Source organism: Trichechus manatus, unplaced genomic scaffold (assembly GCF_000243295.1).
Source record: "Trichechus manatus latirostris isolate Lorelei unplaced genomic scaffold, TriManLat1.0 scaffold00114, whole genome shotgun sequence".
Lineage (NCBI taxonomy): Eukaryota > Metazoa > Chordata > Mammalia > Sirenia > Trichechidae > Trichechus > Trichechus manatus.
This window is the reverse complement of record NW_004444050.1, coordinates 7215607-7239773: the sequence shown is the minus strand read 5'-3', so window position 1 is coordinate 7239773 and position 24167 is coordinate 7215607.

Below are 24167 nucleotides of genomic sequence, written 5' to 3'. Positions count from 1 at the left end.
TTGTCTAGTTTCCAATTTCAAAGGAAAACTTTAGATATTTCATTAATAAATATTCTCATTGCTGTAGGTTCCGTTATATTCCTAGTTTGCAAAGGAATGTTGAATTTTTGTCAGGTTTTTTTTGTTGTTTTTTTTTTGCATTTATTGAGATAATCACGTGATTTTTCTCCTTTCCTTTGCTTTAGTTTATATTTGCTTGGCTTTTTTTGAACTTCATAGTTATATGGAATCATTTCATATGTATTCTTTGTTTCTAGCATCTTTTGCTCAAAATTAAGTTTGTGAGATTCATTCATTATTGCATGTAGCTGGGGTTGCTCATTTTCATTGCTCAAAATAATTCCATTGCATGGTTATATCATAAATTATTCATCCTTTTGGTATTTGTTTGATATTTTGAGTTGTTTCCAGTTTGAAGAAAATCAAGCAACATCCTAGAAACAGATCCTCAGAAGCAAGGCTCCCCAGCATTCCTGCCAGTTACTGTGATTACTGTAGTTACAACCTCCTTGCCTCTACGGAAGCAGACTGCCACTTTTTTCTCCCATGGAGCAGCTGGTGGGTTCAAACTGCCGACCTGTTGGTTAGCAACCAACCACTTTAACCACTGCACCACCAGAGTTGCTAGACAAGAAGGATAGAAGGAGTTAAACAGGGAAAGAGGAAAAGCCAGCGCAAGGAAGTTTTGTCCAAGTTGGCGCCTGTATGAACTTGGATGCTCAGTTCCATTGGGTCTACCAACAGAGCCTTATGAAAGGTATTTCTGAGGGAGGAAAGGGGGAAGCATGTATCCACCGCCTGTTGTCCAATGGTGGCTCCACAGGCCTTCACTTCCTTGCAATTCTGGGTGTGCATGGGTGGGTTCCCATGGGAATCCCATGCCGTAGCATTAGAGAAGCCCCAAAGCAGGAAGTGAGAGACGTCTGGGGCCCAGGGTGAGCACTGCCAAGCTGCACTGGCACAGAGCTGGTGGACGCCTGTGTGGAACTGATTGTTGTAACCGTGGCTAAAGTAGAGATGGGACCAGGAATATCTGAAATGACATGAAAGAAGTGTCGAACACAGACATTTTATTTGGAAAATTTTTAGTAGAAATAAGTGCAGACCTAGGATGACATTATTTTCAGCCAGAGATGATTTACATTTGTTTTTGCAAGACTCCTGGGAACACTAGCACATGGAGATAGCCTTAATCCAATGTCAATAATTGAGTGATTCCCAGCTGTGCTGCAGTCCTTGGTAAGAACTACTGATTTTTAGTCCACTCATTGGGAGCAGCTTTTCAGAGTCCCAGTCAAAAAGGAGAAGGGTTTACCAGATTTGTCCTTTTCCTTAGTAGGTCTGGGATCCTCTATCTCCATGGAAAAATTACAGTTGCCATTAAGTCTACTCCCACGTGTGTCAGAGTAGAACTTTACTCCATAGAGTTTTGAAGGGCTGCTTTTTTGGAAATAGATCACCAGGCCTTTCTTCCAAGAAAACTCTGGGTAGATTCCAACTGATAGCAAGCGCAGCCAGCAGCTGCTTAGCCACTATCAAGCAAGACTTGCTCCTTAATCCTTATCGTAAAGATCTAGAGCACCCCCTGTAACTCAGCTTCTGTCTTAAATCAGCCAAAACCAGTCAAAATCAGTTTACAAGCCTCATTAAGACCCAACTGAATATTAAAATCTCCACCAGGAGTGGGTGGGTGGGGGAAACTTATCCGCCATTTTCTGTACATGCTAAGGGGGAAGAAATGCAGTTTGTGTTACTGTGCCAGCATGCCATGATAACCTATGTAGTCCGTGATGTTTGCATGTGCTCCCTTGTGAGAGACAGTATGAAAGGTTCTCCTCCCTTTGTTAGGTAACTTGATTTGAGGTATACATCTCCCTGCTCCTTGGCTTGCGCACTTGTAATAAACGCTCTTCCTCCCTCCTCTCCTTGGTGTGTCTTTATTGACACCAAGGTGAGAAGCTGCACTCGGCAGGACCTGCAGGACCTGCTTCGGGTAACACAACCTCCTGCCTTTCAGTTAGCAGCCAAATGTGGCAACTGTTTGCACCGCCTAGGGACTCCTGAATTGCAGCTCAGCCTCTCAGCTGTTCCCTCTGGAATCAGCAAATGCCTGCTGAGGTAAAGACCCCTAAATGCCGGGCTCACACGGCTAGCCTCACTCCTCCTCTGCATCCTAGCCCAGCAGTTCATCGTATTATCGGTTCTCTGATGCTGTCTTGCAGACATTTTGCCGTATTACCTAGCTGTCCGAATTTCTTAGTATACCATTTCACATAAGCAAAGTCATCTTTTAAGCAAAGGTCATAAACCAATAAACCATAACATAAAATGAATCACAAATTGTTAGTAAACATTTGAAAGACGTCAGCCTCCTAATTATTTAAAAAAAAAAAAATTCCAGTGAAGAATGAGACATATTTTCTAATGTTAAGGTAGTAAATATTAAATAATCAGAATAACAGATAAAGCTTATTGGGCCCTCTCAGGTACTGCTAGCGAGATGCAAGCAGAAACTTATCTGAAAAAAACGTTGGCAATACAACCAAGAATGCTATTATTTTTCATACATATTGACACAATAAGTCCATTTCTGGGTAATCTATTTATTCTTAAGGAAATAATCTGAAATGTGGAAAATAGTTATGCCAAATATATACTCAATCTAGGATTAGTTTTAATCACCGAAACACTAAAAAACAATCTTAAAATTCCCTATAATATGGTCATAGATAAGTAGATTGTGATATATCAACAAAATAGAATATTATGCAACTTTTAAAATTGCATTTATCAAGCATCCTTTGCCAGAGAAAAATGCTTTTCAATAACACTAAATATCAAAAGCAAGATTTCAAAGTTGGACAGTATGAATCCAATTATTCTTTAAAAACAAAAAATGCATCGGAGAAAAAATATTCTAGGGGTTAATATTGGTTTCCTAGGTGTGAATGTATGGCTATTCTTTTCCTACATTTTCATAGTTTCAACTGCTTCCCAAATTTTCTACCAAGCACACAATGTTTTTTTTAATCAGAAATAACCAGTAGGAAAAAGAACGTAGCTTTTATATTAAAATTAATTTATTTGTTCAAAATAAGATAGAGAATCCTGGTTAGTTTAGTTTTCAGGTAATTAAATATTTATGACGTAAACTCCAAATAGAGTGCCTTTGAGGAATGTTGTTGTCGTAAGTTGCCCGTGGAGTCTATTCTGACTAAGAATAACATAATAAAATAAACCTAACATCAAAACTACAAAACAGAAATCTGCTTTTCTCTTATAATTCACAAGGTATGTCAAGTGTGACACTTTCTGAGTGTCACAGTTATGAACACTGATTATTATTGAATCTAAATATTTTAATCTTTTAATTACCCTTCTGTTTCTCTTGTTCTCCTAAGGGAGGATCTGCTTGTTCATTATGGCCCGGGGAATTTATACATGGTTTTTTTATTGATTTTTTCCACTCTTCATTTAAGATAAACATCATTTTATATGCTTTATAAGTATATCACAGATTTACAGAAACTCTTGGCCAGATTTGCATCCAAATCATAGAAGTAGGACTTGAGCCCAAGTCTGCCTGGGCTTGCCCGGGCGCTGACCTGCCTAGCAGTGGCCCTGCGCTCTATGATGTCTCACCCTCTTCCCAGCCCCTCTCTGTAGCTCCCAGACCAACGTGCAGAAAGAACGGGTGACTAGTAATTATTTGGTGGTGTAATATAATTGGTTTAGTCACTCAAGGATGACTAATTTGTATTCTCTCTCTTTTTATATTGATGCATAACAAACTCTGTTTTCTACCTAATGGCTATTTGGGTGCTAACTTGTTAGTGTCACTTTCCTGTCCTTTCATCAGGGTTTTCACCCAGCAGGGTTCTCTGGCAGCCAATTCCCATCACTATGGTGTCCCAGCTTCAGTTCTGATACGACGTCACTAGCAGCTGCACCACAGTTCTTATTCAGGCTCAATAATAGAGCACAAACGGATTTGGCGAGGAGCAACAGACAGATTTGGACAGGGGAGGCACACAACAGACCTGCTCTATTCCAAGCTCTGTACAGTGCCCCCACTGTCCCCAACCAAGCAGGGAGGCCACTTTCAAAGACTCACAAAGCCATGGCTGCATACCAAGTGATGAATGCCTTGAACTCAGCCTGGACCTGATTTCTTATTTAACCAGGAGAGGTAGAAAAAACCCACAGATCAGCACACAGTGGTGTCTCCTGATATTCTGGAAACATTTCAGCAGGATGTACAACTTTCCCTTTCAGGACGCAGGTGGGGAGGACCTACAGTTACTCTAACCCAGTGGAGCGTCCTATAACCTCATCTGAGCAATATCACTTGTAATGCAGCATGTAATATGTATTAGACTTTTAAAAGTCACATAGAAACATATAGTTATGTTGTTGTTGTTATTGTTAAGTGCTGTTGAGTCAGTTCCAACTCACAGCGACCCTGTGTACAACAGAATGAAACACAGCCCGGTCCAGCACCATCCTCACAATCTTGCTGTGCTTGAGACCACTGTTGCAGCCACTGTGTCAATCCATCTCATGGAGGGTCTTCTCTTTTTTGCTGACCCTTTACCTTACCAAACATGATGTCTTTCTCCAGGGACTGGTCCCTCCTGATAACATGTCCAAAGTATGTGAGCTGAAGTCTTGCCATCCTCGCTTCCAAGGAACACTCCGGTTATACTTCTTCCAAGACAGACTTGTTCATTCTTCTGGCAGTCTATGATATATTCAGTATTCTTTGTCAACACCATAATTCAAAACCTTCAATTCTTCGATCTTCCTTATTCATTGTCGAGCTTTCCCATGCATATGAAGTGATTGAAAATGCCACAGCTTAAGTCAGGTGCACCTTAGTTCTCAAAGTGACATCTTTGCTTTTCAACACTTTAAAGAGGTCTTTTGCAGCAGATTTGCCCAATGTAATACGCCATTTGATTTCCTGACTGCTGCTTCCATGAGCATTGATTGTGGATCCAAGTAAAATGAAATCCTTGACAAGTTCAATCTTTTCTCCATTTATCATGATGTTGCTTATCGGTCCAGTTGTCAGGATTTTTATTTTCTTTATGTTGAAGTGTAATCCATACAGAAGGCTGTGGTCTTTGATCTTCATCAGTAAGTGCTTCAAGTCCTCTTCACTTTCAGTAAGCAAGGTTTGTCATCTGCATATCGCAGGTTTTTAATGAGTCTTCCTCCAATCCTGATATAGTCCAGCTTCTCAGATTATTTGCTCAGCATACAGGTTGAATAAGTATAGTGAAAGGATACAAACCTGATTTTAAACCACGCAGTATCCCCTTGTTCTGTTCAAATGACTGCCTCTTGGTCTATGTACAGGTTCCACATGAGCACAATTAAGTGTTCTGGAATTTTCATTCTTTGCAATGTTATCCATAATTTGTTATGATTCACACAGTTGAATGTCTTTGCATAGTCAATAAAACACAGGTAAACATCTTCCTGATATACTCTGCTTTCAGCCAGGATCCATCTGACGTCAGCAGTGATACCCCTTGTTCCATACTTCTGAATCAGGCTTGAATTTCTGGCAGTTCCCTGTTGATGTACTGCTGCAACTGTTGCAGTACTACATAGTTATGTACTTATATATAAACCCCCATCAGGTTCAAGAGAGGTTGTATTTTAGGTAATAGAAAGATAGTTTGGTAGCTATATTATACTGAAGCTGAACACAAATTAAAAAATGTGTTATAAAATTTTATCAAACTGTGGTAGGCTCTCTGTAGCAAAGAGGAACAGTTCTTTCAAGGTAGAAAATAAATTCGGTGATAAAAAAAATCCCCACTCTAACCATGGTCTCAGGGAACATCTAGCTCAATTGGCATAACATAGTTTATAAAGAAAATGTTCTACATTCTACCTTAGTGAGTAGCGTCTGGGGTCTTAAAAGCCTGTGAGCAGCCATCTAAGATAATCCACTGGTCTCACCTCTTCAGGAGCAAGGGAGAATGAAGAAAACAAGATACAAGGGAAAGACGAGTCCAAAGGACTAATGGACCACAACGACCATGGCCTCCACCAGACTGAGTCCAATACAACTAGATGGTACCCTGCTACCACCACTGACTGCTCTAACAGGGATCACAACAGAGGGTCCCAGACAGAGCTGGAGAAAAATATAGAACAAAATTATAACTCACAAGAAAAGACCAGACTTACTAGCCTGACAGAGACTGGAGAAACCCCAAGAGTATGGTCTCTGGACACCCTTTTAGCTCAGTAATGAAATCACTCCCAAGGTTCATCCTTCAGCCAAAGATTAGAAAGGCCCATAAAACGAAACAAGACTAAAGGGGCACAACAGCCCAGAGACAAGGACTAGAAGGCAGGAGGTGACAGGAAAGCTAGTAATCGGGAACCCAAGGTCGAGAAGGGAGAGTGTTGACATGTTGTGGGGTTGATAACCAGTGTCATAAAACAATATGTGTACTAACTGTTTAATGAGAAACTATTTTTTCTGTAAACATTCATCTGAAGTACAATAAAAAAAATTTTTTAAAATCCCCACTCTTCTGCATAATAAAACATGAAGTCATATTTCAAAAGAAAAGTGTCTTTTCATTTCTTTTGTTGTTGTTTTACAAGAAAAGCATCAGCTGTTTTGTTTAAAGAATATCCTGAAAGAAGACGTAAGGCAAGGGAGTGAATGTCCTTGGTAGTTACCCCATTGTTCCCCATTGCCACCTGTTTAGCCTCAGCTCATGAGAAAATATACATGAACAAGCACAGCAGTTGTCCACAGTAGGTACATAATAAAGGTTAGTACCTGTCTTTCCTCTCTCTTCTCATATGGAACCCTTTTTAATTTATTTAATTTATAAAGTAATAAACCTTTCATTTAAAAAATCATATATAAGTATATGGAAATAGCAATGCAATATTTGTTGGAATTGACTCGACAGCATTTCTTTTTTTTTTTTTTTTCTGGATACTGTTCAGTATGCTTTATATATATTTTTCTCATTTAATACAGCAGTCCTATGAGACAGATACTATTATCCTCATTTTACAGATTTTAAAAAAGAAAAAAAAAAACAAGGTTAGAGAAGTTAAATAACTTGCCCAAGGTCACATAACCATTCCAGGTTAGGTATGGAATTTAGACTCAGGTAATCTGGCTCCAGAGTCCCTGGACAGTATAAACGGATGAGGCACTAGGCTGCTCAGTGAAAGGCTGGCATTTCAAGTTCACCCAGAGGTGCCTCAGAAGAAAGGCCTGGCAATCTGCTCCCCAAAAATCATCCATTGAAAACTCTATGGAGCAAAGTTCAACCACACATGAGGTTGCCATGAGTCAGAACCGACTCTACAGCAACTGGTGGTCTGGCTCCAGAGTCCATGCTCTGGATGACTACAGTACTCTGCCTCCCTTTTCTTCACGCTGTTCCATCCTTTTCTCCTCCTCATACGTAAACATGCACATGTATACACACATACACACACATATGAGGTTTTTTTCTATATAAATGTGCTTATAAAATACTTATTGTTTTCATTGTTTTGTAGCTTTTCTTTCTTTTTTTTTTTTTTTTACTTAAGTGCGTATTGGCCTAGAAGAACCCTGACTTATTCAAGTGGCCACCAACCCCAGATCCAGATGGATCCTGATGAGAATAAGCCGCGGAGCGTTCTTTCCCTTGGCGATTTTCTCAATCCTGGGCGCACACAGGTCCTGAATTGGCCCAATCATACTGAAGGGAAAACTTACGTTTGGTGGTCAAGGGAGAGCCTTAGCTCTTCCTCCCTCTGAACATTTTATCTTACAGTCAAGAAAGAAACTCGCCTTAAGAGGAAGCAAATGCTGTGAACGATCGAAGAGAGCATTGGGAAGAACCTGGGTCAGGGATGATACCATTGAGCCATGGAGTCAATGAACAATTCTGCCTGGCGTCCGGACTCCCATTATGGGAAATGGAAAATTCCTTATGATAACATTCAGTTTGATTTGGGGATTCACTTACATTTGACTGCCTTCATCCAAGATGGGTGAGAATTTCTATAGGATGCATTATTATAAGTAGAATTATACAGTCAAAAGAATATGTGGCCGTGTGCTAGTAAATATTTAATATCTAGATCTTGGGGGGAGGATTTGAGGGACAAACCCCTGATTTGTAACATTTGTCAATTTCCATAGTGTAAATACTCCCACCATGGCTGATTTCAAGTTACCAACATGGTACCACTGATAGCAGAGCTGGGCAGAGATGTGCACAGTCAGCTCTTGCCTTCCTATAAGGCTGCACTGACTTATCTTTCAATTGTCAGTACAGGGTAATATCTACTATGGGTGCTCCAATGTTTTTCTTTCCAATATGGATATCTAAACTTGCAACACAGTTTCTTAGTACTGACAGGAAATGCTGCACTTATCAAATACTAAAAGCATATTCACTTGGGTATATTGATCTTTTTTTTTTCCAATTCTTACACAATATTATGCAGCTTCAATTACTTGTGTTGCGTTTTCTCTCTCCCTGCGTAGATTTTTGCTACATTTTTTATTTTTGTTTGATTATTTCTTCTGATTTTAAACCACACAGTATCCCCTTGTTCTGTTCAAACAACTGCCTCTTGGTCTATGTACATATTCCACATGAGCACAAGTGTGTTCTGGAATTCCCATTCTTTGCAATGTTATCCATAATTTGTTATGATCCACACAGTCTAATGCTTTTGTATAGTCAATAAAACACAGGTAAACATCTTCTGGCATTCTCTGCTTTCAGCTAAGATTCATCCGACATCAGCAATGATATCCCTCGTTCCGTGTCCTCTTCTGAACCCAGCTTGAATTTCTGGAAGTTCCCTATCGACGTACTCCTGTGACCGTTTTTGAATTATCTTCAGCAAAATTTTACTTGCGTGTGATATCAATGATATTGTTCAATAATTTCTGCATTCTGTTGGATCATTTTGGAATGGGCACAAATATGGATCTCTTCCAGTTGGTTGGCCAGGAAGCTGTCTTCCAAATTTCTTGGCGTAGATGATTGAACACTTCCAGTGCTGCATTCATTTGTTGAAACATCTCAGTTGATATTCCATCAATTCCTGAGCCTTATTTTTAGCCAATGCCTTCAGTGCAGCTTGGACCTCTTCCTTCATTACCATCAGCTCTTGATCATATGCTACCTCCTAAAATGGTTGTATGTCAACCTATTGTTTTGGTACAATGACTCTGTATATTCTTTCCATCTCCTTTTGATGCTTCCTTCGTCGTTCAATATTTTGCCTGTAGAATCCTTCAGTATTGCATCTTGCTATAGAGAAACGGCGACAGCAGAGACAGCCAAACCAGTAGACAGGCAGGAGATGGTGTGGTGGGCCTCCTGGCCCACGGAGCAAGGCAGTTACAGTGGGAACCAAACCACTGAGCAAGAGAGCTGAGTGCCTTTGGGCCAAGGCTTACTGGCTGAGCGGGGTGCCTCTGGGCACTTATAGACAGAGCTAAAAGAGCTTTGTCACACTTGCCCAAGTAGAGCACAGGCTGAGGAGCCAGAGAGAGGTGTGCCTATGGGCATGGCTGAGAGGAGGCTGTCTGATTGGAGAACTGTATCCTGAGCATTCCTAAACCTGAATTGTACACCTGTTACTAATAAACCCCATAATCATGAGTGTTGTCTGTGAGTTCTGGGTGGTCATTGCAGTGAATTATCAGACTCAGCAGAGAAGTAGAGAGTGCCATGGGAGGGACAGTTGGTGTTAGAATTGATAACAAGGTTGGAGAAAGGAGGCATGTCTGACCTTCACCTCAAAGGAATCAGCCTTGGTCTGTTCATGATTCTTGTGAAGTCAAAGGAGGTCAGACACCCCTGCCATGCCATTTTTACAGTATTTGAAAAAAATTATGTTTGGTGTTTTCTAAAGTGTGTTATAAATCTATAAAAACCAAGTTTGTTAATGATGTTGCTCAATTCTCCTATTTTTTTTTTTTTTTTTCCTACTTGAGCTGTTAGTTTCTGAGACAGAGTTTTTCTTTCCATTTTGATTGTGGATCTGTTAACAATTCCTTGTGTTGGTAATAGTGATTCTTTATAAATATTAATGTCATTGTTTGGGTCACAAACAATTATTAGCACCTTCTTGATAAATTGCTTTTAATTAATAAATAATTCCCAACTTTTTAATATGTTATGCTTTTAGTCTTGATTCCGTTTATCCTGTAAATATTGGCACTCTTTATTTTGGTTAGACTTTATTGGTGTATCTTTCATTCTTTCTAGGTCTTTTTATTTTTTTTTTAAGATATGCTTTTTATAACCCAAAACCAAACCAAACCCATTGCTGTCGAGTAAATTATAAGCAGTGTTTTATTGACTTAGCTTTCTTAATTTTTTAAAACCCAATCTGAGTCCCTATATTTTAAGTAGAGAATTTAGCAAGTGTATCATTAATTTATATGTTTGAAATTATTTTGGTCCATTCTACATTCTATGTTTCTTTTTTCTTCTACTCTCCCTATGTTTCTATGTTTCCAGTCATTCTTTTGTGTTGAAGCTATCCTAGCTTTCACCCTAGTGTTTTTTTTTTTTTTATCTTTTATTTCCCTCTCTAAGTCTATGCGTTCATCTTTCAAATTTTATGAAATATTTATGATACAAGAAAAAGTATATAAAATACTATGAAGAAGAGCTATGCACCCACCACTTAGCTTGAGAAATAAAGAACACTACAGACAGTATAAAAATGAATTCCTCCTTGCTCCCTGTTCAATCCCAAGTCCTTTCCTCTGTACACGGGAGCTACTACATTGAATGAAATATTTACTCCTGCCTCTTTGAATCACTTTGATCCGTTGCTCCCAAGGCACTAAATTTTCTTGGTTTCCCCCTATGTCACTGTATCTTTTGTTTTTCCCTCTTTTATGTCACCAATGGAGCCCTGGTGGTGCGGTGGTTCAAGCACTTGGCTACTAACAGAAAGGTTCGAACCTACCAGCTGCTCTGTGGGAGAAAGATGAGGCAGTCTGCTTCCGTAAAGATTTACAGCCTTGAGAACCCTATGGGGCAGTTCTACCCTGTCCTATAGGGTTGCTATGAGTTGGAACTGACTTGACAGCAACAGGTTGTTATTGTAGTTGCTTTTTAATCACCAAACCCTAAATATTAGGCTCAGTCTTTAAACCTGTTTGTTCTTTATTTTCGTTCCCTTAGTGATTATATCCATCTCTTGTCTTTAAAACCATCTATACACTGATGACCTCAGCGTAGATGTCTCCCAAGCTTCTGTTCTTCCTCCCAAAGCCTGATCCATCCACTCTCTTCTCCATGTAGGTACTGGTAACTCTGTCCTCCAGTTGCTCCAGCCAAACACTTCAGAATTACTCTTTACTCCTCTCTTTTTTCAACACTTTACATCCAAACTTTCATTAAGCCTTTTGGATCTACATCCAAAATATCCCTTCTTGATCATTTCAATAGCCCCACTGTCTAAGCAATCCTCACAAACCAGGTGAGAAATTCTGAACAGGTTTACTCTCTAGCTCTCCCCCATACCAACCGTAACTTACTAAACTCATGTGGAATTTTAGTTTCAATTTTTCCACACTTTTTTTTTTTTTATTTGTAACAATCTATTCTTAACCATTGTTTCAAAAATTTCAGCCTTTTATTATCAACAGTCACTTAAAGTTACTCTAAGTTTTACTGGTGTTTTTTTTTTTTTCTCTCATCAGTCCTTCTTGAATCACATATCTACTTTCTTCATTGAATTCACTTTTTATTTTGCTAGACTATATCCCAGATACATATATTTTTTTCTTTCTCAGGGAGAGGCAGGCTAGTGTCTACATTATGAAAACGATTGTGCTTGCAAGCATTGCAAGTGTTATGCAGGGTAAAAACCTCTTCCTTTAACAGCTTGAAAAGCTTTGCGGGATTGTCATCTCATAAGAGCTCTGACAGTAACTTCATCCTAATACTTTATCAAGAATTCTGTTTTTTTTCCTCTAGGAAAGTGTTAGATTTTCTGTTTATCATTGAAGATCAGAAATATCATCAGGATTTGCCCAGATAGTACATTATTGTTCTTTAGCTTTTCATGGACACTTCCATTCAAAGACTTAAATCTTCCTTTGGTCCAGGAAATTTTTATTTTATTACTTCTTGGATTAGTTCCTTCTCCCCCTTCTCTGTTCTATTTCAAACTATTGCCAAACGGATATTGGTTCTCCTGATACCATCCTCTGCTCCCTTAATATTTCTCTAAAATTTTCATTTTTATTTTTTATTCCACATTTAGGAAGATTTTTTCTGTATTTTCTTCCAGTTTACTAATCTGGCCATCAACTACTCAGCGCTACTACTGGATACTTTGTCAATCGTGTTTTTAATTACCAGGAATTCTCTTTGCTCCATTTTCATAGTGACATGTTTTCATATTGTAAGTTGGTTTATTAAACCTGACAAATATTTTTGAAGATATCATTGGAACTTGTTTTAAGTTCTCATCTCTTCCTTCCTTCCATTGTATCTGTTTCCTCTGGAATAATCTCTCCTTCCTCATCGTGATTCATCTTGTTCCTTTTCTCTCTCACCCTTGTATTTTTTAATGAAACTTACATATACATACATTTTAAAGAGTCAAATAGATACACAATGCTTGTTAGGAAAAACAGTGTTCCCATGGTCCCCTCATGTATTTTATTTCTAGATACAACCACTGAATATTTGTTTTGTTTTTTACATTCATACTGCTAAATAACATACTTATATTGTGGTCTTTTTTTCTTTCTTTCTTTCTTTTTTTTTGAGGCATTTTCTATTGACTTTGCACTATGGAAAAGTAAGATTTACCTCTTCCACACACACACCCTGTGCCACCAATTTACTCCCAATTCCTGCCTTCTGGTACTCCAATATAGTGACACCATAATTTTAGTTAGACTAATATTCAGTGTTTTTATTGCTATTATTATGTAAATGCTATTGACAACTAAGCCTTGTAATTTGATTACTTTTCCTTTGTTACAAAACTTATGTTTGTCCTGGAGTTTGTGTCTTATTGTTGCTTAGTTTTCTATACACTTCTCATTAATTTATCCCCTAAATTTGCCTTCTGTCTATCTATCCATCCCTCCATCCATCCATCCATCTATCTAATATTTAAAATAATAAATATTGTACTTACTATGTATCAGGCACTATTCTAAAAACTTATAAATCTATTTAATACTCATAACTACACTAATGGGTAGATATATCATTCTTGTTGTTTTGTTAGGTGCCATCAAGTCAGTTCTGACTCATAGCCACCCTATGTACAACAGAATGAAACACTGCCTGGTCCTGCACCATCCTCATGATCATTGTTATGCTTGAGCCCATTGTTGCAGCCACTGTGTCAATCCATCTCATTGATGTATCATTATTATCCCCCTATTTCATGTGAGGCATGGTTGCTTAGCAATCATCTCAGGCCCTCCCTTCATCATTGTCATGAAAATGTCTTTGGTCTTTCTTTAGCACTGGTTTACCTATTTTCTAGGTCCCATGTCTTCCTTCTTGGTTATCTCCTTGCTCTGACAAAACTCATCCTCCACCAGCTTCCTGAGAAAGGATGCATGGGACCAATTTTTTAAGACCTTGCATGTCTGAATATGTCTTTATTCTGCCTTTACACTAATTTAGAGTCTGACTGCACAAAACTCATGTTGAAAATCATTGCCCTCAGATGGCAATCCATTCCTTGCCTCTTCTCCAGACCTTGCTCCGTTATCTTTTATCTTCCAGTATTGCTGATGACAAGTTCAGTGCCATCAGATTCTAAATTGTTTGCTTGAAATCTATTTCTTCCCCCTCATTGGAAGCATTTAACATCTTTGTTCTCAGCATTTTCAAATTTTGCAATGAAGTATGTTGGTAAGAGTTTATTTTCAACCATTATTTTGGTACTAGTTGGCCCTTTAGCCTGGAAACTCATACCCTTCAGTTATGAGAAATTTCTGAATCATTGTTTTTATGACTTTCTCCCTTCTGTTTTCTATATTCCCTGTTTTTGAAAATTCTGTTATTCAGCACCAGACATCTTAGAAATGCCTTACAAATTTCTGGTCTTACACTTCTGTTTTGTTTATGTTCTACTTGGAATAATTCCTCTATTCTATCTTCCAGATCTTCTATTGAGATTTTCATTACTACTAACACATTTTTAATTTCTAAGAGTTCTTTTTGTTTTCTGAGTATCCTCTTCCTTCTTCCTCTTTACTTTTTAATAGTTTCTCTCTTTACGTGTTTCTTGCATTCAGTATCTTTCTTATCTCTTCAAGGATATTAACGGTGGCTGCCTTTGAAGTTTTCTTCTTCTGACTGGAAACCCTGTAGCACACAGGTTGGCTTATTGGCTGGGGGACCCCTGTAGGCTGCCCTGGCCCAGGTCTTTTCCTTAGAGCAGCAATTCTCCAAACTTTTTGCTTCAGAATCCTGTTATATATAATTTCTTGTGGCTACAGTAACAAATTAGCATGAACTTGGTGTCTTAAAACAATAGAAATTTATTCTCTCACAGTTCTTGAGGTGAGAAGTCTGAAATAGAGGTGTTGGCAGGGCCACACTCCCTCTGGGGGCTCCATAGTAGAATCCATCCCTTGCCTCATCTACATTTTGGTAGCTACAGACATTCCTAGGCTTGTAGCCACATCACTCTAATCTCTGCCTCCATCTTCACATCACCTTCTCCTCTGTGTGTCTCATCTAATCTCCCTCTTCCTCTGTCTTATAAAGATACTTGTGATAGCTTTTAGGGCTCACCTAGATAATCCAGGATCATCTCCTCATCCTTAGTTTAATCACGTCTACACTTTTTCCAAATAAGGTCACATTTACAGGTTCCAGGGATTAGGATATAAGCATATCTTTGAGTGCCATTTTTCAGCCTACCACAGTTGTAAAAATTATTGAGGACTCCAAAGCACTGTTCAGATGAATGGGGAGTGGAGGAGGAGAAAGAAAGTGTTCCAGTAGAAGACTGGACTCAAGAGAAGTTCCAGCCCAATGTAAGAACTGAAGGGACCTCAGTATTGATAAAGTAGGGTACAAAGTTGGGACTGATAGAAAATTGGAGAGATTATCACAAGCCACATATTTCCAGATCTTGCAATACAAGTTAAGGGATTAAGAGCTCAAGGAAAACCAAGGAAGGGGAGAGATGTAATCAGAAATAGCCATTTTTGAAGACCATCCTGGATGCAGTCCAGAGAAAGGGATAAGACTGGAGGCAGGAAGATTAGATTAGGGACCCCCGCAGTAATCCTGGGAAGACACAGGATGACCTTCAATAAGGCAGCTGACAATGACATTGAAGACAGGGAATGGATTTGAAAGATATTGAGAAGAAAAAATCATCACAGCTAAGTGACTGATTAGATGTTGGGAGGGGTAGGTGAAACACTGACATGAGTCAAGGATGATTCTCAGGTTTTTGCCTTGAGTAACTGAGTACATTATGCCTTTTTCTCTAAAATATGAAAGAAATAAGTTTTAAGAGTTTTTATTCATGTATGACTCTTTTATGTCAAATTTTCTGAGCCATTTTACTCTGGATTCTAAATCTCTATCATTGCTTTCTTGTCGTTGTTGTTGACTGCTGTCAAGCTGGCCTCCAACTCATGGTGACCACATGCACAATGGAAAGAAACACTGCCCGGTCCTGTGCCATTCCCATGATAAGTTCCAGATTGGACCATTGTGATCCACAGGGTTTTCATTAGCTGATTTTCAGAAGTAGATTGCCTTTCTTCCTACTCTAACTTATTCTGGAAGCTCCACTGAGACCTATTAAGCATGACAGAAACATGTAAGCCTTTACTGATAGATGGGTAGTGACTGTGCATGAGGTGCATTGGCTGGGAATCAAACCTGGATCTTTCATATGGAAGGCAAGAATTCTGCCACAGAACCACCACTGTCCTCGTATCATTACTAAATACTACTCGATAATTATTAAGCACTTTTCCAAGCCCTATTTGTATGTATATTTGTTTATTTATTTATTTACCCCTCATAAGAACCTTATGAGTTAAGGACTACTATTATTCTTATTTTATATTTGAGAAAACCGAGGTACAGACTAACTAAGTAAACTGCCCCAGGGCCCACAGCTAGTAAGTATTGGCGCAGGGATGTGAAGAGTCTGACTCTATAATCTGCACTGTTAACCACTGGTTATACTGTTCAGTTGTGTGTGTGTGTGTGTGTATGTGTGTGTGTGAGAGAGTGTGTTTCCTAGCAAGTAGTCCTGGGTTTAGAAGTAGATAAATTGTTTATGGAATCCATTTTGTCCACTAATAATTTGATATTTTCTATTTCCATTTGTTCACTCATCAACTATTTATTGGGGAAATTATATTTACCAGATCCTGAGTTAGAAAAAAATTCAACTATAAAAAACTTAATCCATGCCCTCAAATTTTTCAGTCTAGTGGGACTACAAACAGGTAAAGCACAACGATATAATGTGACAAGTTAGGTTCCAGATGCAACAGAAACACAGAGAGAGAAGATCTAAGCCATACAGGATTGAGGGACGTTCTAGAAAGACTTCCTGTAGGAGGCAAAGCAGGAGCTATGTCTTAGTGGACAAAATCATGCATGCTAAGAAAGGAGATAAGAGAGGCTTGCAGAGCGAGAGAGCCACATCCACAAAGGAAAAGAGGCAACTGAAAACGTGAAGTGGATTTGCAGAACTGCAAGTTGTACCTTCTAGTCCTTTCCAACAACCTCCTTCAGGTCAGAGAGCTCATAAAAAAAATTGATGATATTAATATGGCACTCTGGGGTAAGTATGAATCCCTGAGTGGTACAAATGATTAACGCTCGTGGCTGCTAACCTAAAGGTTGGCAATTGGAATCCACCCAGAGGTGCCTTGGAAAAAATGCCTGGCAATCTACTTCCGAAAGAGTACAGCCATTGAAAAACCTACGGAGCATAGCTCTATTCTTACACACATGGGGTCACTGTCTTAGTTATCTAGTTCTGCTGTAACAGAAATACCACAAGTGGATGGCTTTACCAAACAGAAATTTATTTTCTCACAGTTTAGGAGGCTAAAAATCTGAATTCAAGGGAAGGCTCTCTCTCTCTGTTGGCTCTGGAGGAAGGTCCTTATCTCTTCAGCTTCTGCTTCCTGGTTCCTTGAAGATATTCAAGTGTCTTGGCATCTATCTTACCCCATCTCTCCTCTGCTCACTTGTTCAATCTCTTTTATATCTCAAAAGAGATTGACTCAAAATACACCCTACACTAATCCTGCCTCATTAACATAACAAAGACAGCCTATTCCCAAACGGGATTATAACCACAGGAATAGAGGTTAGGATTTACAACACATATTTTTGGGGGACATAATTCAGTCCATAATAGTCACCATGACTCCGAATTGACTCAGCGACAACTGGTTTGGTTTCTTTGGTTTATGGGCCATGAGGCTATTTGCAGATCCATGGAGATATGGGTCAGAGCTCAGGATGATTCTGAGATGCAGGATAATCTTGAGTGTCATGATGCCTACCTTTTCAAAAGTATCAATACCTTCATTGCCAAAGGTTTAGAACAAATGATGGCGCTTGGTTAAAAAACTGAGGGAAAGAGGAATAAACAGGTACTTTCTTGCATCTACAAGTGTAAGATACTTTCTTACAAAGCAAAACTAAACATTGGTTGTTTATGGAAAGAGAAAATGGGGACAGGGATGGGAGGGATACTTGTCAGTCTTCCGTTTCATCCACTGTGAACTGTGACCCATGGGAAATATTACCTACCCACTTATATAAATACAAAACACACACTTTGTCAGGTTGATGGATTCAAAAACCCATTGCCGTCGAGTTGATTCCAATTCATAGCCACCCTGTAGGGCAAAGTAGAACTGTTCCATAGGGTTTCCAAGAAGCTGCTGGCAAATTTGAACTGGTTAGCAGCCTGAGCTCTTAAGCACTGCACCACCAGGGCTCCGATGGATTTAAAGCAGCAGAGAATATTGTTCTATTTAATTACATTTTAAAAAGCGTTCTTGTACAATTTTATGTCCTTTAGCTATATTCATAGTTGTTTGCTTTAAGCAACTTAAATCACTCACGTTTTAAAAAATTGATGGACATACCTAGTGTTATTTCCCATAGTACTTATTGGATATGCTCGTATTTATATGTTAATTATAATAAACAGAATGGAGCAACCGCAAAGACTCCAAACATTGGATTGCAATACGGAAAAACCTCATCATTTGAAGAAGAATCTTGACGTTAAGAGTTGTGTTCCAAATGAACTGGCAGAATTCTATGACCAAGCCAATAGCAGAGAACTCCACCTGCTTCTCCAGAGAAATAAGGCCAGGGTGGGAGTCAGATCCAATAGTTAAACATCAGGATATAAATGACGTGTCTAGAGAGCAAGAAGTGCAAAAGACTGGGAACGTGTCTCTGAGGAAGTTTTAACATTGTCCCCTATCCCAGGTCATCTTGTCCTTGGATCTCAAGGAAATTTTCCTTACTGAGCTGAAGTCTAGGCCTCCCAAGGGGATAGCTGAGCATTAAGTCATAGAAGTGAAAGATGGTCTCATTCAATCTCCTTGTTTTATAGCTGCTAAAAAACAAAAACAAAATGTTCATGGAAGTTATTTGAATAGTTTGAGTTAGTTATAAAGCTAGACTAAAATGTAGGTCTCTCTGCATTAAACTCTGCCTTTATGAAATTGTTATTGGACAGAATGGGACAAGTCATCGGCCAAGTCACCATGTAAGTCTTCACAGAGTCCAGTTTCTGAGGTAAACTGGGCTCACTAAAGCCTTCAGTCCACAAGTTAAATGATGGCCCTGGAAAAAAACGGTTCCAGTCAAATAAATTTAAGAATCGACTGAAGTAACCAAAGGTAAACAGAAGTTTGTGTGTGTTTTTTGTTTTTTGGTTGGTCGGTTGATTGGAAAGTTGGTTAGATTTTACTGCAGGATTCCTTAGCGCCTTTTTGTATGCATTGATCTCTGAGAAAGGAAGGTAAAAACCAAAATATTGCAAATATATTTGGCTATGAACCACTATTTGTATGGAACATCTATTATCATCTTCATTCCACGGCATACAGCATAAAAAAATTGCTCACTTATAGAATAATGCTTGATTATGGCTCTCAAGTTTCTCTACAATATGGATTCAATTTACTTTATTAATCTGTGTACATCAGCTGGAGCCTTGTATTATGCAAATGATTAACATGTTCAGCTGCTAATCGAAAGGTTGGAGGTGTGAGTTCACTCAGGGATACCTGAAAAGAAATGCCTGGTGATCTATTTCCATAAAAGCAGGCATTATGGAGCACAGTTTTACTCTGACACAGAATCTGAGTCTCCTCAGTGGCAACCGGTATGCTTCAGTTATCACCTTGCTCTGTTTATAGACTTTCCATAAAACTCAAGACTCCCCATATTCGTTCATGTTAGTCCCTCTTACTGAAATAACCATGCTTCCATTTCCACTCTGCAGAACTTTATAACTACTTTATGGAATTATCTCTAATCCTTTCTGCTGGAATTCATTTCTGTTTCCTCTTCATCAGTCAGTAATTTTTTCTTTTATTTGACAAATATTTGTTGAGTGCTTACCATATGCCAGCTACTAGTCTGGGCACTCGGGATACCATCTTGAACAAAAGAGACAAAAATTACCACCCCATGGGGCTTACATTCTTGTGAGTAAAGGGAGAGAGAAAATGAAAACATTCGTAAGTACGCCTATAATGTAACATTTTATCTCTTTTATGGTGCTTTTTTTATGGTACCTCACGGTCGTTTCGGGTTGCTAAAAGTCGGAATCAACTCTACTGCAGCAGGTTTGGTATTTTTGGTTTAGGGTTGTTTACATCTTTGTCTTCTTTAAAACTTGTTGAAGATAACACTATTTCTCAATCATTTTCATCTCTCAGAGCCCAGCAAGGTACTTCCCAGATAGTATATCTTCAATAAATAGAACTGAATTTAATACTGCAGAAAGAAGTATTTTGAAACATCCAGAATAGGCATTAGTAGGGCATGTCTCAGTGTGTGGGAGAAGCAGTCTCATGGTATTCTATGCATGGCATAGAATGGGGCATAGAATGGCATAGAATGGGGCAGGGGGTGGGGGAGGGAGCATAAAGATCTTTGGGTAACGTTACCAGGAAACCTATATATATACAGCCTTCATCCTGCAATGATTTTGTCAAGATGCCCGAAATGTTCTGTATTCATCTTTTTTCAGTAAATTACAAAATTTAGTAGTTAGTTATTTTTCAGATTTAACTGGATGTCCTGTATTTTCATTTGCTAAATCTGGTAACTTCATCTTTTGGACATATGAAAACGGTTGAAACCTTCACTGCTGGGTGCCTCTTCTAGGTAGAAACAGAAGTCCCAGGGAAAGCCAACACAATGTTCATCTGTTTAGGCACTTACACACCAGCAATAATGGAAAAAGAAGCTGTCTCTCTCCTTCATATGTGAAAAATGGTGTTCTTTGGCTAGATGAAGAGAATAAAAATAACTTTCACTGCATGCTTGGCATACAGTACCAGCTCAATAGAAGTTTCCTCCCCAAGTTATAATAGCAGGAAAGATACGCTCTATAAATCTTGCAGAACACTGTTCTTAGTTATCTAGTGCTGCCATAACAGAAACACCACAAGTGGATGTAACAAACAGAAATTTATTCTCTTACAGTGTAGGAGGCTAGAAGTCTGAATTTAGGCCTCCAGCTCCAGGAGAAGTTTCTCTCTGTGTGTCAGCTCTGAGGGAAAGTCCTTGTCCCCTTTCTACATCTGTGGGTCTGGTTTTCCTTGGAAATCTCCATGTGTCTTGTCATCAATCATCCCCTCAGTCCAGAAGGTTCTCAGAGCAGGGACTCAGGGTCCAAAGGACGTGCTCCTCTCCTGGCTCTTCTTTCTTGGTGATAGTAGGTCCCTCTCTCTCTGCTCGCTTCTCTCTCCTTTTATTTCTTGTAAGATAAAAGATGATGCAGGCCACAACCCAGGGAAACTCCCCTTACATCGGATCAGGGATGTGACCTGCGTAAGGCTGTTGCATCCCACCCTAATCCTCCTTAATATAACTTAATCTTACCTTATTAACATCATGTTGTTGTTTTTAGGTACCCTCGAGTTGGTTTTGACTCACAGCATAGAATGAAATACTACCCGATCCTGGCCATCCTCATAATCGTTGCTATGTTTGAGCTCATTGTTGCAGCCACTGTATCAATCCATCTCATTGAAGGTCTTCCTCTTTTTCACTGAACCTCTACTTTACCAAGCATGGTGTCCTTCTCTAAGGACTGGTCCCTGATAACATGTCCGAAGTATGTGAAACGAAGTCTTGCCATCCTTGCTTCTAATGAGCATTCTGGCTGTATTTCTTCTAAGACAGATTTGTTCATTCTTCTGGCAGTCCATGGTATATTCAATATTCTTCACCAACATCATAATTCAAAGGCATCAATTCTTCTTCAGTCATAGAGGTTAGGATTTACAACACATAGAATAATCACATTAAAAAAAAAAAACCTTTTGCCATCAAGTTGGTACCAACTCATAGCAACCTTATAGGACAGAATAGAATTGCCCCATAGGGCTTCCAAGGAGCAGCTGGTGGATTCAAACTGCCAACCTTTTGGTTAGCAGTGAAGCTAATCAGGACACCACCAGCGCTCCACAAAACGATGGACAACCACACAATACTGGGAATCATGGCCTAGCCAAGATGACACACACTTTGAGGGGACACAATTCAACCATAACAAACATTAGGATTCGTTCATCAACCATTGACTCAACCAACATCCACTGAGCATCCAGGGCCTGCCTGGCTCTTGCTTGGGTGTCAAGGTGTGTAAGTGAATATGGCATCTCATCTGAGCTAACATACTGCTTATTAACGCAGTAAAGAAAAAGATCAATGTGGTTTACGGAATTTGGAAGGATTTATTTTATCGTATTGAAAGCAAAATAATTTCCTCAGACTATTTCTAAAACAACCTGCCCCATCATCCTAACACCTCTTACTGAATGACAAATGGAGGCATTAGCATGAAAGCCACAGGGGAAGGTTGTGATTAATTTCTTTTCTACATATCATTCAAATATTTATCTTTTTCTTGGAACTTTTAAAACTTCATAATCCCCCAGCCCACCAACTAGGCTATGCCTCCTCAACCTAAAAAAGTTATAATAATGAAGATATTGAATAAAGTGTTTTCTGCTTGATTGGTGAATATAAAGAAGAAAGACTTGGCAATCTACTCCCCAAAACTAGCCAATTAAAAACCTATAAATCACAGAATATCATCAAAGACCTCAACTCACTTACTTTGTGTCATCTGGAGAGGTTTTGTATAAAAAGAGAGAGCGAGAGATATAGAGAGAGATCAATGTCAATGAAAGTACTGCCATAACAGTTGAAAAAAATAGTCATTGGTAGATCCCATAAAAATGCCAACTACAGCAATCCTTCGTACAGTGCGGAGATAGCATCATGTTTGGCAAAGTAGTGGGTCAATGAAGGTTACTGAAACACTCAATGAGATAGATTGACAAAATAGCTGCAACCATGGGCTCAAACATATCAACCATCATGAAGATGGCGCAGGACCAGGCAATATGTCATTCTGTTATATGTGGGTAGGAGCTGACTCCAAGGCAACTAACAGCAACAACAAAGACTACAGAAAGTCCAATGCTAATCAATTCATCCACCTCCTTAACCAATGAGATTACTCTAAAACTTAACTCAGTTGCTCTATCACTAAACACATCCTATTGGCCTAGCTCTTAAGAGACTGATTTTCAGTATCAGAAAGATACTACCGAGCTTATTTCATTTCCAAAGAATGGAATGTTATTCCATGACTCATTGACACAAACTCAGAAACCAGAGCAGAAGTTGCATATGTGCAGTAACTTTGGAAATCAATGATTTAAATGACACAGTCTTTGCTTCCTATTTGTACAAAATTAAAATGAGTTCCACATGCAAAACAAACAAAAAGAAAAGGTCTCATGAGACTTGAGTTCAGGGAAGACTGTTGGAGAATGGAATGATGAGCACATAGAGTATTTCATAACTTTAGTTAACAGCAATTTTATCCTATCATGTATGAATGGGAACTTTCTAAATAATTAATTCAATATGCAACATCATTTTGGGTGTGTTTGTCCATATAGGTCTGTTCGTTACTTAGGTCAAGTTTTCTATACTCTGCAATAGATAACCAGCCTTAGTTTTGTCATCTGGATTATCTTTTTCTTTGAAGGAAATTTCTCCTTTCCCTCTATCTACCAGGGGAAAAAAAACAGATTTTGATCAATTTTAAGCAAACCTGTATGTGGAGGAAACTGCTATGGTGAACAAACAGCCTTAAAACCAGCAAGCAAAATGAAAGAAAATCTAGAATAGGTCACTGATGGGAAGTGAGATTCTTAACTGTGCTTAGCATGAGAACAATTGCCTGATTCATTATGAAACTAAGTGCCGCTATCCAAATTCTGACCTAATTTTTCTTCTACTTTGTATTAACATATTTACTGTTTGAATGAAAAAACTTTATACTTAAAAAGAGAGACAGAGAGATCAATGTCAATGAAAGTACCATCTGAACAGATGAATAAAATTTTCACTGGTAGATTAAAAATAAAAAAGATGCCAGCTACAGCAATACTTTGGGGGGTGCAGAGAAGGTTCTAAAGCTTCTCAAATGTTCTGTTTTGGGATTTAAAAAAGAGTTCTTATTATGTTCTTTAAACATATTCTGAAATGTATAATATATACAGACAAGTACATAAAGTATGTGTGTGTTTGTATGTACGTGTATGTGTGTCTGTGTAACTTAAAGAATATCAATAAAACAAATACCATGCACACATCTTCCCATTTAAGAAACAGAAAATCACCAGTACCTTAGAAGCCCCTTTCTGGTCTTCCCTGTCATCCCACCTACACCCCCAAAGATAACCACTATGCTGAATGTTTCTTAGTCATCTAGTACTGCCATAACAGAAATACCGCAAGTGGATGGTTTTAACGAAGAGAAGTTTATTTCCTTACAGTAAAGTAGGCTAAAAGTCCAAATTCAAGGTGTCAGCTCCAGGGGAAGGCTTTCTCTCT